The sequence below is a fragment of the Corvus kubaryi genome, unplaced genomic scaffold (genome assembly GCF_017639235.1).
Source record: "Corvus kubaryi isolate FWS band 111438036 unplaced genomic scaffold, C.kubaryi_AGA036_p1.0 37256, whole genome shotgun sequence".
Taxonomy (NCBI): Eukaryota; Metazoa; Chordata; class Aves; order Passeriformes; family Corvidae; genus Corvus; species Corvus kubaryi.
In genome coordinates, this window is record NW_024581076.1 from 4,700,707 (window position 1) to 4,714,507 (window position 13,801).

At 37.6% G+C, this 13,801-nt stretch overlaps 1 protein-coding gene across 10 annotated transcripts in view; it reads left to right on the top strand.

Moving 5' to 3' along the window:
• The window catches only part of GRIA4 (glutamate ionotropic receptor AMPA type subunit 4), a 216,966-nt gene that overhangs the window by 111,741 nt on the left and 91,424 nt on the right, over positions 1–13,801 (top strand). The gene's annotated exons all lie outside the window — the stretch shown is intronic.

Genomic DNA, 13,801 nt, shown 5'->3' on the forward strand with positions numbered 1-13,801 from the left:
TTCCACTGGAAAAGGACTTGTTCATTTTAACTACCATAGAGATGAAAGCTAAATAGTGAATATTACCATTTTCAGACAGTGATAAAACCTTAAAGAAATATCTATTAAGTAATTACAACTCTTTTTCTTGCACAAATACATTCCTAAAATAAGACATTAAGGGTTTTTTAAGTCTTCATTTAGTGATACACAAGTCAACATGCCATCATCAATAGAATGCTAAATGTATGCTGAAACTGGTATTTTGTAGAGTATTCTCCCATGAATAGATGTTTTATGTTTTCTTTGTTATGTTCAGGAGAAATCTCTCCTTTTTGTCTGTCATGAACAACCCCAGAGGACACAACGTGTTGCTTCAGAGTAGCTCCAGGCCAAGGAAGCAGCCTGGCCCCAGGACAGAGGTCCTTGGAGGGGATGTGGGGAACAACACCACACAGGATGACTTTACAAATTTACACAGTCCTCCCAACTGCAGCAAGGTTGTTTGGTGTAAATGTCCTGCAGTGTGTCAATATTGAGATTTTTGTCCTCCTATCATCTCCAGTGTTAACAGCTCAGCAGGGAAGCTCCTGCTGCTGCTTATATCTGTGCAAATTGTCTCTTATGAAACCATCTCATCAGGGACATAGGCAAATGTCCAGTTTCTGTAATGGTGATGTTTGTTTATTTACAATTAATTAGCCTGAGATTTGGCTCAATGATTTGGAACCTGAGTTAGCAGGTAACTTTAGCAGGAGGAATGAGGTCACCCTGTCTTTTGTACTTTGGGACATTGTACCCCGTACATCCCAGCCTGGAGTCACAGCACAAAGCTACCATGTGAGTGCTCCTTCAGGGCATAATACAATACCACAAGCAAAACACAATGTGCTTAAGGAGTTCTGTGCAATTTTACAGCTGTAGCCTGGTCTCCTGGAAACAGTTTAGGATCCCCAGCAAGGGAGCCAGGTGTGATGCCCGCTTCCTTCCACTGTGCTACCATCGAAAATGCCCTCAAGAAATAATTGCGGCCCACTGCTCTTTTTGGAATAATGCTTCAGGGCTTAGGTTGAAAAGGTTGGACATCACTGCTTTAAGAAAATTGGAAGATTCAAGTCTACATTGTATCTCTTTAGGAAAATAAGACAGTTGAGGTAATTTATAGCATTTAAGATACTATATTGTAAAATCATACCTTGTCAATCACGTTGAAAAGGGCAGTGGAAGCACAAGCCAAAATGTGTAAAGAGCTATTAGAGGGCAGCAGGTTTTCTCCCAGTGTTTTTGAACAATAAACATAGATAGTGTTGTTCCTGGCAGCAGTGTGTAAGAAAAATTAAATAGCATTTTTTATTTCGATGGATTATCATCTCCTATAGATTTTTAGAAATAGATTTTAATTTCCAAGTACAGAAGTGAAGACATCAAAAAAAAATTGGTGAAAGTGGGATTTTTCTGGTTTTGCACTAGTACAACTAAAATGAGACCCTATTTACTGTTTTATTTTAAATTAAAGTCTAAAATGCCAAATACATGTTCTAGGACTTATAAAATATCTTACACCTATTGAGCAGTTCCTGCATTCTCACTTCTCATTCCTCTCAGATACAGAAAGACCCTCTGTAATGTCTTATTTTTCAGCTCCTTAAGTTTTTGCAGCCAATTCCCACATCCTCTGCAGCTTTTTCAGATATTCTTTTATAAAATAATTAGTCACTAAAGACAAGATTGCATTAAAGGTTTCCCACCTTTCTGATAAATATTCTTTGTACCATGCTGCAGAGTAATTTTCTCTGTCTTTTTCTGTCTTTGGCAACTATTTTATCACTGTTTTCGTACTGTCGGTTTGCTGGAGAGGTTTAGACTAAGCCACCCAGGACATGCCCAGTCCTAATGATCATGACACAGTGTACTCAGGGGCATTCAGTGAAAAATGCAGAATTCCGTGCTTTCCTGACCAGGAATTCTGAGAGGGTCTCTTGCTCCCACTGCTCTCCAGCATAACAGTTATGCAGATACCAAATTGTGCCTATTGTTTCTATTCATGGAGATGCCCTAAATGGAAATACTTAAGCAATATCCATTTTTATTATGAGATGTTTCCACTCTTTTGAAACCTTTGTAATTTTTTCTCCCTGGCAAGTCCAAGGCAGAAATGCTTGCTTCTGCTCATTAAGACTTGGGATTACACCAGAGTGTGCTTTTCTGTGAATAAACAGCTGTTCAGGGGAAGGAAAATACCCAGCTCTAAAATGAACAAAGTTCTTAAGATCATTTGCTTTCAAAATGGTCAATGCAAGTGCCATTGTATAATGAAACGTCACAGGCACTTAACTTTTATGGAGCAGTTATTGACTGGTCACTCTGTTCATTTTCAGACATTAATGCCAAGGTCAGTTAAAACTAACCAAAGTCCAGATCAACATATATTTCATATTAGAAACTTGCCAGGATTTTATTCACAATTTTCTGTCCTGGTCTGTTTTCAGACAGGCCAATCACAGCTTTCAATGTCTGTATTCTTTTACCTGTTATCTTTTCATTATACCTTGCCTATTCTCATGTTTCCCACTAAATGTCACTTCCTAAAGCTGAAATTTAATTTGAATTGTTAAATATATTCATTCTACCAGAGCTTTGAACACAAGTTTATGATTACTTCTTGGCATATAGCTTGCCTCAGTGGGATGTAATAAATTAGTCTAATCATATGGTGAGTACTTACTTCATTCTGTGTTTGTTCCTGCTAGGAACTGAAATTGTCTCTGTAATTGTATGCAAATCCCTTAACCAGAATAATCAAAGGAAACCTATGTGTAGCTGCCCATCCTCCACAAGAGAAGCATAAAAGTAACCTAACTTTTAATTCTACTTAAATGAAATTTTGTATCTTCATATGTGAAATGTAGATACAAAATAGAAGAATAAAATTAAAAGTCTGTGAGTAGCAGATACTGTGATAATATTGCTGATTGCTTTTAGTCCTGCTCTTTACATACGCACAACATTATGTTTATAGTGTTCATGGCATTGAACCTGAGAAATACTGATGTTGGGATGTTTCATTTTAAACATGGAGGAGTGTCTTCTCTGCCAAAAAATACGTGAGACATGTGGTGGAAGGTTTTATGAATTTCCTTCAAGAAGGCGCCTGTTTCCTTCTAGTGCCTGAAGAAGAACACTGGAGGAACTAGCTCAGAGTTAGCCATCAAAATTTCAGTTGAGATAAATTCTCCTGTAATTCTCTTACTCTAAGGCATGGTTTATATATTGGCCTCAAATCATCTTGATTTGCTTCTTTGACCTCTGTCAAATATTTTAGCATTAATTTTTTAAACATGGACACCATCAAGAGATTTAGCTATGTAGGAGTAGTCCAGTGTTCTCTGTGAAGATCATATCATTCTCTTCCCTGTTTCTCTGTTTAAGTATCTAGATGTTATATTAGCTGTCTTACAGCATTGCTGGAAAGGATCAGTTCTGTATGTCAATGACTCTGATAGCAGTATTTGTGAAGACGCTCAAATGAGGCAAGGTTGCCAAGTGCCCTTTGCTCTGCCAGTTCTTTTTGGAGGTGTACTGAAAACAGGGAGAAGAGAGTATAAGAAGCCAAAACAATCAACAATCTCTGTTCATTTCCCTTCTTTGAAATTTTTGTCATTTCTTTGCATGCTGCTTTGCACAGGTTCATATAAAGCAGTTACAGATATGCATATCTATAGATGTTATTTACTTGTATTTACATATATATGAACATTTAAAAGAACTTATTAAAATGTTTTGTTTTGTTTTGTTTTGTTTTGTTTTACTTGTAGGGTTTTGGGATTTTTAAGAAACTCAGATTGTGAGCCATTTTCAGGGTTTAGTTGAGAGTGATATTCACATTAAATGCCCAGCAGGTGCATTATTCAACATCATAGAATAATTTAGATTGGAAAAAGTTAAGATCAAGTCCAAACATTAACCCAACCCTGCTGTGCTCACCCCTAAGCCATGCACCTCAGTGCCATTCTACATGTCCTTTAAATGCCTTGCAGGATAGTGACTCAACTCCTTCCCTGGGCAGCCTATTCCAAGGCACGACAACTCTTTTCATGAAAAAATGTTTCCTAATATCCAATCTAAACCTCCCCTGGCACAGCTTGAGGCCATTCCCTCTTGTCCTGTCACTTGTTACCTGGGAGAAGATGCTGACCCCCACCTGGATTATCTCCAAATAGTCAGTTGTTGAGGGAGCAATTAACTTCTAATAAATTTGTGGTCCATGTGTCAGTTTATAAGAAACAGTAAGACTTATTTCAAACTCACTTCAAACAAGTGGTAACCATAACCATAGCATGCAGATTTTAAGTCCTGTTTTCTCAGGGCTTGTTACTTTTTTCTGGAAAAGGTAAATACTTAAAAATGTAGATTTCAAAAACATCTTAACACAAATGAAATTTAAAATTAAAAATAATGTGTCTGGGATCTACAAATAGAACTCATGGAAGGAGTAAGATCCTAAATATTATATGCTGTCAGTAAATATGGACATGGCCACAAGTGCAGAGATATAATTAAGGTTGTGACTTCCTTAAAAATGAATGCTTGTTAATGTGAATGCCTGTTGTTTCAGTCTGAAGACTTCTTCCTATTTTCTCTCTCATGCAGGTATTAGAAATGACACAGCCAATAGGCAGAAATTGCCAGATATTTTATAGTAAAACACTACTTTTCCAACAAATCCCTATAGAAAAGAGGCAGAAGACCTGACATCAAGATCTTCATTTAGTACCCACAGTCAGTTCTGTCCTAGGGCACAGGTGTCTTATTGAGGCAGATGCCTTATGGGGAAAACTAATATGTGACAATATAAAGACAGCACCGTAATACATTAACCAGAATAATTAGGGTACTGCTAATTTGAAGATATACCAGCTCCTGAGAGCTTTAGCCAGTGGTGTTCATATCCTTTGACATGGTTCTTTAGGATGTTATTTACACAAATGTCTGTGTACATTTGTATACCATCACAGGGCAAGGTAAATCCTGTTAAATTGAGACTGGAGAGGTAAGTTGTGGGGAAGCTAGCAATTTCTGAAAAATAGCTATGCCTGAATGAAGATACTGTGTAAGAAAGATAATTTAGATAATCAGTCTAGATTTTAGTGAATTTAAGAATTTTGGCAAAAGGTAATAAGGTAAATATTTGAACATATGGTATTTTCTTCCAAAGTAGGTTCATTTTGTCCTCTTTTCTGCCCTTTTCTTAAAAATACTGATACACATTACCCCTAAGGGTTGTCCCAAGATGACATATCAGATAACTGGTTATTTAGAGAGACTACATAGGTGATCTGACAGAGGGTAAGCATAACACATGGTTCTGTTTTTTCCCCACTGTTTTCTTTGCACTTGTTGGCTTAATTGCCGGGGTTTTTAGGTAAATGTTTGCAAATTTTTGATAGCACTGTAATTACAAGCACTTTCTGATTTAGCATTTAAATTTCTGTAGTAAGAATTTGCCAGAATTTGCTAAGAATGTGTCTTCCTTGCTGCTTGTAAAGTACAGAGGAGCCAAAGACCTCTCGTCTGACCCAGTCATAGCTGAAGCCTATGGCATAACTAAAAATAGACAAATAAGAGCAAATAATACATAAAATACTAACAAGGTACAAAAATTTGGTTTTGGCATGTATCTGTAAGTACCTTTGGATGTTTTCATCTCCATGCATGCTTGTCATAACAAGGATTATGGGACTGCAAAGTCAAAGGCATTTAGTTAAATGGGAAGGGTAATGGTATCTGAAAACTGTGAAAGCCCAACCAAAACTATCAGGCTGGCTTCAAAACCAGCGCTTTTCTTCAATCCCTCTCAAGTTCCCACTTATCTCTATCACTTGGCACTTTGATGAGACACCTTTACAGTGTTTTTCATATAAAGGCTGCAGACTCTGAAATGCAAAGGGAGGAAATCTTGCTGCTGAGTGGGTGTAGCATAAATGGGAGCTGACATAGCTTGAATCTTTGATCATGAATTCCCATTGTGGTGTAAGCCAAACCTCCTTCCATATGCTCCCTGAAAGCACATTTCTTAGACTGTGTTGTTCCACTTAAGACTTTTTTTTAAAAAAGAAGTCATGGTTGTAATATATTGACAGCATTTTCTTGTAGCTTTATGATCTCCTCAGGAAGGAAGGATTATTAAATATTGCAGATGAAGCTGCACAGGTACCAGTCTTGACAGGATTAAGGGAGAGAAGGACAGAAAGTCTGACCATACACCATTACAAGGTCTTGTTTTGAAGGTAGCTCTCAAACACCAAGAAAATATTCAAGGTCATAGTTGTCAGGGAGGCAAGAAACATGAATTCACAGGTAGTAGATCCATCATTTCCTCAGCTTTGTTTCAGAACCATCTGTAGTAAAATTGTCCTGATCATAGATGGTATAGGTGGCTTAATTCAGAATCTACATCACAGTAGATCTCTGAAAGTACACAGAATTTGGAAAGCTAAGTAAACCCAAACATGGATTTCTCAAAAACAGATTATGTGAGATAAAGCAATTTTCATTCTATTACAAAATAATTGGTTTTCTAGACATTGGAAAAAAATTAGGTGTCTCATTCTAGTGCAAGTTTTTATGGTTTCCATGAATTTTTTCCAAATGAGTGTATTGGGTTTGCATGGCAGAGGTTTGGTTGTGGGTCTGCAGGGGTGGATGCTGTGAGCAGCTGCTGGAAGTTTGCCCCATGTCTGATAGAGCCAAAGCCAGATCCAACATGGATCTGCCACAGGCCAAAGCCAAGCCCATCAGCAATGGTGGTAGCACCTCTAGGATAATGCATTTAAGAAGGGGAGAAAGCTGTGCAACAGAGATAAAAGTGAGATTGTGAGAGAGAAACAGCTCTGCCGACACCGGTGTCAGTGCAGAAGAAGGGATAGGATGCTCTCTAGGGCCCAGAGGTGAGATTCCCCTGCAGCCTGTGGTGCAGACCATGGCAAGGCAGCTGTGGCCCTGCAGCCCATGGAGGTACACAGTGGAGCTGGTGATAGAATTGTAGACGTTTTGGGTTGGAAGGGACCTTAAATATCATCAAGTTCAAACACCCCTGCCACAGGCAGGGAACCTTCTGATGCCTTGAGGTGGCTACCTGAAAACAGAGGCTAAACGCTATTAAGATAATAAAGTGGGTTTTTATTTGAAGGGCCTTCAAAGGCACGCCTTGGGAGTCAAAAGCCTCTGAGGGGCTCCACCCAACATGGACATTGAGTCACGGGTTTTTCACACTTTTATAAGTTTGGTCCATTTGCATATCAGGGTTAATTCTCCAATTATAATTTCAAGTAATGATGTAGTAACCCCAAGTTTGCTCCCCCTGTCCAGAGACTCAGTTTACATATTTCAGGGCCTGGGGCAAGAAGGTGTCCTTGAGTTCAGGCCCAGAGAGGGTTTGTAATGTCTAACCAAAATGTGAAAACAGTAGCTAACAGGCTATATGAAGTTTCAGAGTTACACACTAGGCAGTACAGGATCTGAAAAATATAAAAGCTAAAACCTAAGGCATCACTTCCAGTATACCAGGTTGCTCAGAGCCCTGTTCACTGCGGCCTTGAATGTCTCTGAGGATGGGGCATCCACAGCTTCTCTGGGCAAGAATGACCTTCTACAACCATATGCATGGTTGAAGAAAGGAGAGGTGGAGGGAAGGTAGTTAAAGACTTTTTTCCTCATTATTCTACTCTGATTTGATTGGCAATAAATTAAGTCAATTTCCTCAAGTTGAGACTGTTTTGTCCATGACAGTAATTGGTGATTGATCTCTCCCTTTCTTTGTCTTGACCCACATTTTCCCTCATCCCATCCAGTTGAGGAGTGAGAGTGACAAAGGGCCTGGTGGGCACCCAGCATCCAGCAAAGGTCGACCCATGGCAATGAGCTAAAGAAATTTTGCCTTGATGAAATTTCTAGAAGATATATAAAATACTGATCACACTTGAACTCAGAAAGAAGTATATGAAATTCACTGTCAAATAAAAAGATATTAAGTATTGATCCATTCTTGTTGTAGTTTTTTTTTTTCCAGTATCCTTGTTAATGATTTGTATGAAGAAATATAAAATACATTTGTTAAGCTTGCAGAGGATAAAAATTTAAGAGGACTGTGTGTACTCTGAAATACATTTTTTAAATACATCACATTTTCCCAATTGTACTTCAGGAAAAATTTGGATCAGTTGCAACATATCCAGAGGAAAGCAAGGAAGAATGTCAGAATCAAGAGTAAAACATTTTCCACAAGGAAAAATGGAGAGAATCATGCTTTAGAAACAGAAGTGCAGATAGAAAAGAAATATAACAGCAGTCTTCAGTTACATAAAGGATTGCTTTAAGGAAGAAGGGAACAAACTGTTCTCCAGGCCTACTAGAGATAGGACAAAAAGGAGTGGCTTTAAATTATGCCAGGGGAGACTTAGATTAGGCTTTAGAAAACATCTCCTAACGATAAGGATAATTAAGCAATGAATATATTACCTAGGATGTGACAGAATCCTCTTTAGAGATTTTTAAGGACAAAGAAAGGTATCTATCTAGAATGTTTTAAATATAATTTATATGTCTTAGGGGATGGAGGGATTGAGAGGAATAGATGGAACTATTTATTGAGTTTCCTGTCTTACTTTCCAATCTTTGTATCATTCCTGTGAATTAGACCCAAGAAGGACTCAGAACACACCTGCAGTTCTAGCTTCCACGCTGTCATCTGAATTGGCCAATCCGTATGTATATTTTGTTGAATGTTTTGACTCCAACTCAATCTGCAGAGAAAATCAGGGGTGCAAGGGATTGTGTTTAAGTTTGGGAAGCTCTATGCTGACCAAAATTTGAAACAAAACTGTATGTTAATAAAAACATAATAAACACAGGAATGAAAAACGAAATATACATGAGTTTGAGTGCTTGTAGTTATTGGTGGAACATATGGTCATGCATCCCTCATACTGTAAATTTGTGTATGGTTTTAGTCACTGTATTTTCTGGATTCATCTCAACAAGATTTGGCCAGACAAAATAAATGGTAGATATTTTCACTAAGCCTCATGTCCAAACTCCTTCAGTATTCACTGAAGAAAAAGCACCTTTGAGGTAGATATCTAAGACCAAAAAATGGGTTTTTTTATGGGACACGTCTCTCCTTTGAAAGCTTGGATGATTAACTTAGACAACTACTCTGTAAACAGCTAGAATTAAGCAACATGAATCCAGTTCTGAATATTAAATATATTGGCTTATCCTTACCAAATGGTTTATTGTTTATTCTTCACTTCTGCTGTGTGTTGGATTTATAAAAAACTTACCCTAATGTGAATTCCTACAGTTGGAAGTAGCTTTCGTAAAGTAGCTCTAGCAGTGTCTGGGGCTTTTGGGATCATAACAAATCTTGGGAATGGGATTTATTCCTATTTGAAAATTAACTGGCTCTGAAAGAGAAGCAAATGAATCTGCATTTCAGTAGTGTGCAGCATATGAGCCCCTATAAGCCCATCTTTGGAAAAGACCCATGTTCGTCAGAGATGTTTTCTGTGCCTGAGGTCATAACAAATATATTGCATATGCTGTTTCCAAGTTTATTAACCTGTTGACTCAGTGATTCAGTACTGTTAGTCTGCTACCCATAGTAAAATACAGTCTTAATATGTAAATATTGCATCCCCTTCACGGTAGAAAATTAATAATAGGTTACTGCACAAAAGTTCCAAAATGAGAATTATTACTGGGGGTGATACTGTTTGGAGCAAGCAGCTACTTCACTGTCTGTCTCCTGTCAAGACCATCAGGAATGATTGCCTGTGCTTAGAGGGTTGGAGAAATGGTTTCCCAGAACTAAAAGGCTGCTGGAAGATGAAAGTTATTGAAATTTAATTATATCACTGTAATTGATCACTGACGTATTTTCTAATGAAAGCAAGCAAGTAAGCAAGGAAAAAAAAAAAGGAGAAAAAAAAGGAAAAATGTTCATTCCAGCAGAAAAAATAAGTCAAGATGGTGCTCCTCTATCTCTTCAGTTTATCCTGAATGTGCTGAAGAGATTTAGATACCAGATTTTACCTTTTATTTAAATTGAAATAAATGAAATCAAATCATTGCCTGCTGAAATGAAATTGGTTAGGGGAAGGCCTAGATGAAGACAAAAAAGCGTGAAAGGCAACTGAAATTGTAAAATCAAAAAGATTTCTCATGATTTCAGCTACTTGGCTGGAGGAAGGTTGTGTATAGGCTCCAATTACAGCAATGTTGCAGTGAGTAGGAGAAATCCTAGGCTACAAAATTGCCCATTTTACACACTTTTGCCCCCAGAAGATACCTGACTCTGAAGAAGTATTAATGTCTCTACAGCACCAGCTGCACATATGCTATTATTTTTCTATGGCTGATGCATTTTTTGATGAAAAAATTCCAGTGTGTTGTGGAATGAGGAAAGAAGGCTTAAAAAATCTGAGATTTTGTTTGTAATGTATTTAACTGTAGTATCAACCCCAATACATAGATTTCTTGCAGTAGGGATCTCCAGCTTTGATTTTATAGGAAACGAATAGAATAACTTCTCATTTTCATGTTTGGGGAGGGCGAGTGGTTCATGGGGTTTTTTCCCAACATTATGAGTGTGTGTTATCTTTTGGGGAAAAAAAATAGAAAATAGCAGTGTGGTAGATCATCACAATTCCACCTGTCCAGAGAACAGAAAAGCAAGGAGAGAAGAGATGAAGAAAACAAAATCTTTGCAGGCTTGCCCTGTCTCTGTTTTGGTTCCAGGATATTGAGGTGGAATTGATATTACTGGTCCTTAAGCAGCTGTTAATAGTATCTACATTTAAGCAGTGACCTACAAAAATCAGTTGGTAGACTTCTCATAGCAGGTCATTTGGGGAAAATTCCCCAGAATACAGTCCCCTAAAGAGGAAAAAGAAGTCCTTGCATATAATGTCCTTGCATTTGGGGAGGACTTCAGCTGTGCTTTCAGGAAGTTCTGTTGGTGTTCTATTTTGTTCATAGATTTGCAAATTAAAAAAAAAAGAAAGGATCCATGAAGGACCAGGAACTTCTTAATACAAATTTCCAGGCTTCAAAGTTATGCTTGGACACGATCATTTGTCTTTTTTAATAAATGAGTTATCTGCATTTCAAGGTTGAATTAGTTGATGAGGAAGGGTTACTATAAAAATTTGTGAGAGAACTTAGCTTACTTTTATATATTGGCATAGTCCTAAACATTTTCTTAAATAATGTTGTTTACAAAAACATGGATTGTGCAGCTCAGCTGATATGAGCTAGCCTAGGGATTTTTTGGTTTGCTTTCATGCAACAAATAGTATTTTGCAATAAATGGGAGGGAATGTATTCCAGAAGATTAATCATTCATCTGTCTGTAGCATAACTGAGGATAAACAGCAGGTAAACAGAAAATAAATACCTTTTAGATGACAGCTATAATATTCATGTCTGCTGTCTTTACTTGGGCAAACATCTTTCTAAAGATTAGGAATTTTTCTTGAATAGAAATGCAACATTCAGTTTCTGAGAACTATCCCAGGTTGGTTTCAGAGGTTTTTGCCTTACAAAATGTTTGCAGAAACCAATTTTTTTCCCCTGTCAGCTGTAGCCAATTATTTTGGACAAATAAGCATTCTCCACAGCATGTCTAATTTTTATGCCAACTGAGCCTGTGAATGCCTTTATTCATTCTGTGTAAACTTCATCCTTGTCAGTCTGGTATATTAGAAATTGTTCCTGCACACTGAATAGATGACCATACCACTGATTACTTGCATAGGGACTCTGAACTCTTCTGATGGAGATTATTGCACCATATCCACTTACTGCTGTTTAGTTGTGTTGTGCCTATATGTGAAAACCCACATCTAAGTGCCAGCTACTGACAAGAAGCCACAGAAGCTTCAAATACCTAAATGAAGGCAGTTGCTAATGAAATGTGGCAAGTGAAACCTTGATCCAAGATAGAAGAAAAGGTTTTCTATGTGTTTGTCTGATATTTGTCATGCTTCATGCTGGGATAAATTACCAGTTTGATCAAAATACATCTTAGTTAAGTTGTCCAAGTGAAATAAGAAAGGAAAGAGGGGATGTCAATTGCTGCTTCAAACACCATTCATTCCGAATCAAAGAAAATGTTAATTAGTGTCACGAAGCTGAATTAAGTAAATGTTGACTGCCTTGGTAGCAAAGATCAAGTCAAATTTACAATGTAAGTGAAGCAGGAACCCCTGTAACATTGGAGTGGTTTTAATATACATCTATATATGGAAATGAATAGGAAATGAAGCAAGAAATACAATGTTTGGGAAAGAATCCCATCATGATTTGCAGAGATAATTACAGACAAAAAGGAGATTGAATATAGCAACAGGAAAAGCAGAATAATTATGGAGCAATTAACAGGAAAGCTGATGGTTCTTTGAAAAAAAATAACAGTCATCGGGTTAAAAATATATGCTGAGTAGAGAAATGTTTTAATACTCAATATATTGAGTATTTGAATTCATTTCCTGCAATAAAATACTGTTTCATAAAATAAATGTCTCATTTATGCTTTAAAATATGTTCTGCATTTTATGTATTTATTATAATTGTTAGTATTTTTATCTAAAATATGTCATCTGAATTGGAGGGAAAAAACCTAATAAATGTTCATTTTGGAGTGCTGGTGCGTAATGTCATAATGATAAGAAAATACACATTTTAAGTTAATATTTCAAAGACTGAAAATGTTATAGGAGCCAGTAGAAAAATAACTACTCATAGGTTTGCAAGAAAGTCAGGTTCTCATGTGTCCTAAAAACTTCATATTCTCATAATACTATCGTCTACTTCTATTTGACCAGAGGCAAACTCAGATTTCGGTTGTGTTGTAGGTCTTCTACTAAATAGTTAGTTAGGAACCACGCACTCAAAAGTGCTCTTTCTGAAATGTAACTTACAAAGATTCGTCTTGAGGTCTGTGGGAACAGCTCGTAGTTCTTCTACAGGGAGTCTGTCATGCAGTGGCATCTTTAAGTGCATTAAAATGACTCCTGGGGGTCATTGCACTCTGGCATAGGACCCTCTTGTTGAAGAGGGCAGGAGGCTACCCCTGGGCAGCCACATCACTAAGGAAAATTTTTAAGAGGTTAAATCTTTCATTTAAAGCTAGTGGGGAAAATTCTGCCAGATAATGAGTTAAAAGCCACAATACTTCCTCTTGTGGTTCTAAACAGAAGGACCTCCTCTGAATTGTGTCATTTGTATGAGCATGTTATTGAGAAACATATCTGTTCTGCTGTTCTTTTTGTCTTTTTTAAACATTAACTCTGGGTGTGAGGTGTACAATCTTCATTTCTTTAAACAAATTCCTGACTTACTGTGGATGAAAAGTAAAATAATACATGCTTTCTGCTTTAGGAGTTGGTTAGGCAAGTCAAGACGAGGCTTGCAAGCTGTCCTAAGTCATGTCATAAGCTCCCCTGCCGCCTCTGTACTGCACAACCCCAGTGAGAAATAAAACAAGAGTGGGAAGAAGGTGAGGGGCTGGTGTGCCGGGGCAGCCTGAGACTGCAGGCAGAGAGCCTGCCCTGCAGGTCCAGGGGGAGACCTCTGACAGGACACTGCCTTTCCCATCTGTGAATGGCCTCAAAGACAACACGGGCGGCCTCAAATAGTGGTACGGATAAAGAGCAATAATCCTGCCAGTAGTAACAGTTAATGCTTCTCTGGTGCCCTTCATTCATTGACCTCTAATCTCTTTACAACATTGATTCAAGCTATATGGAAGCTCTGTAATAGT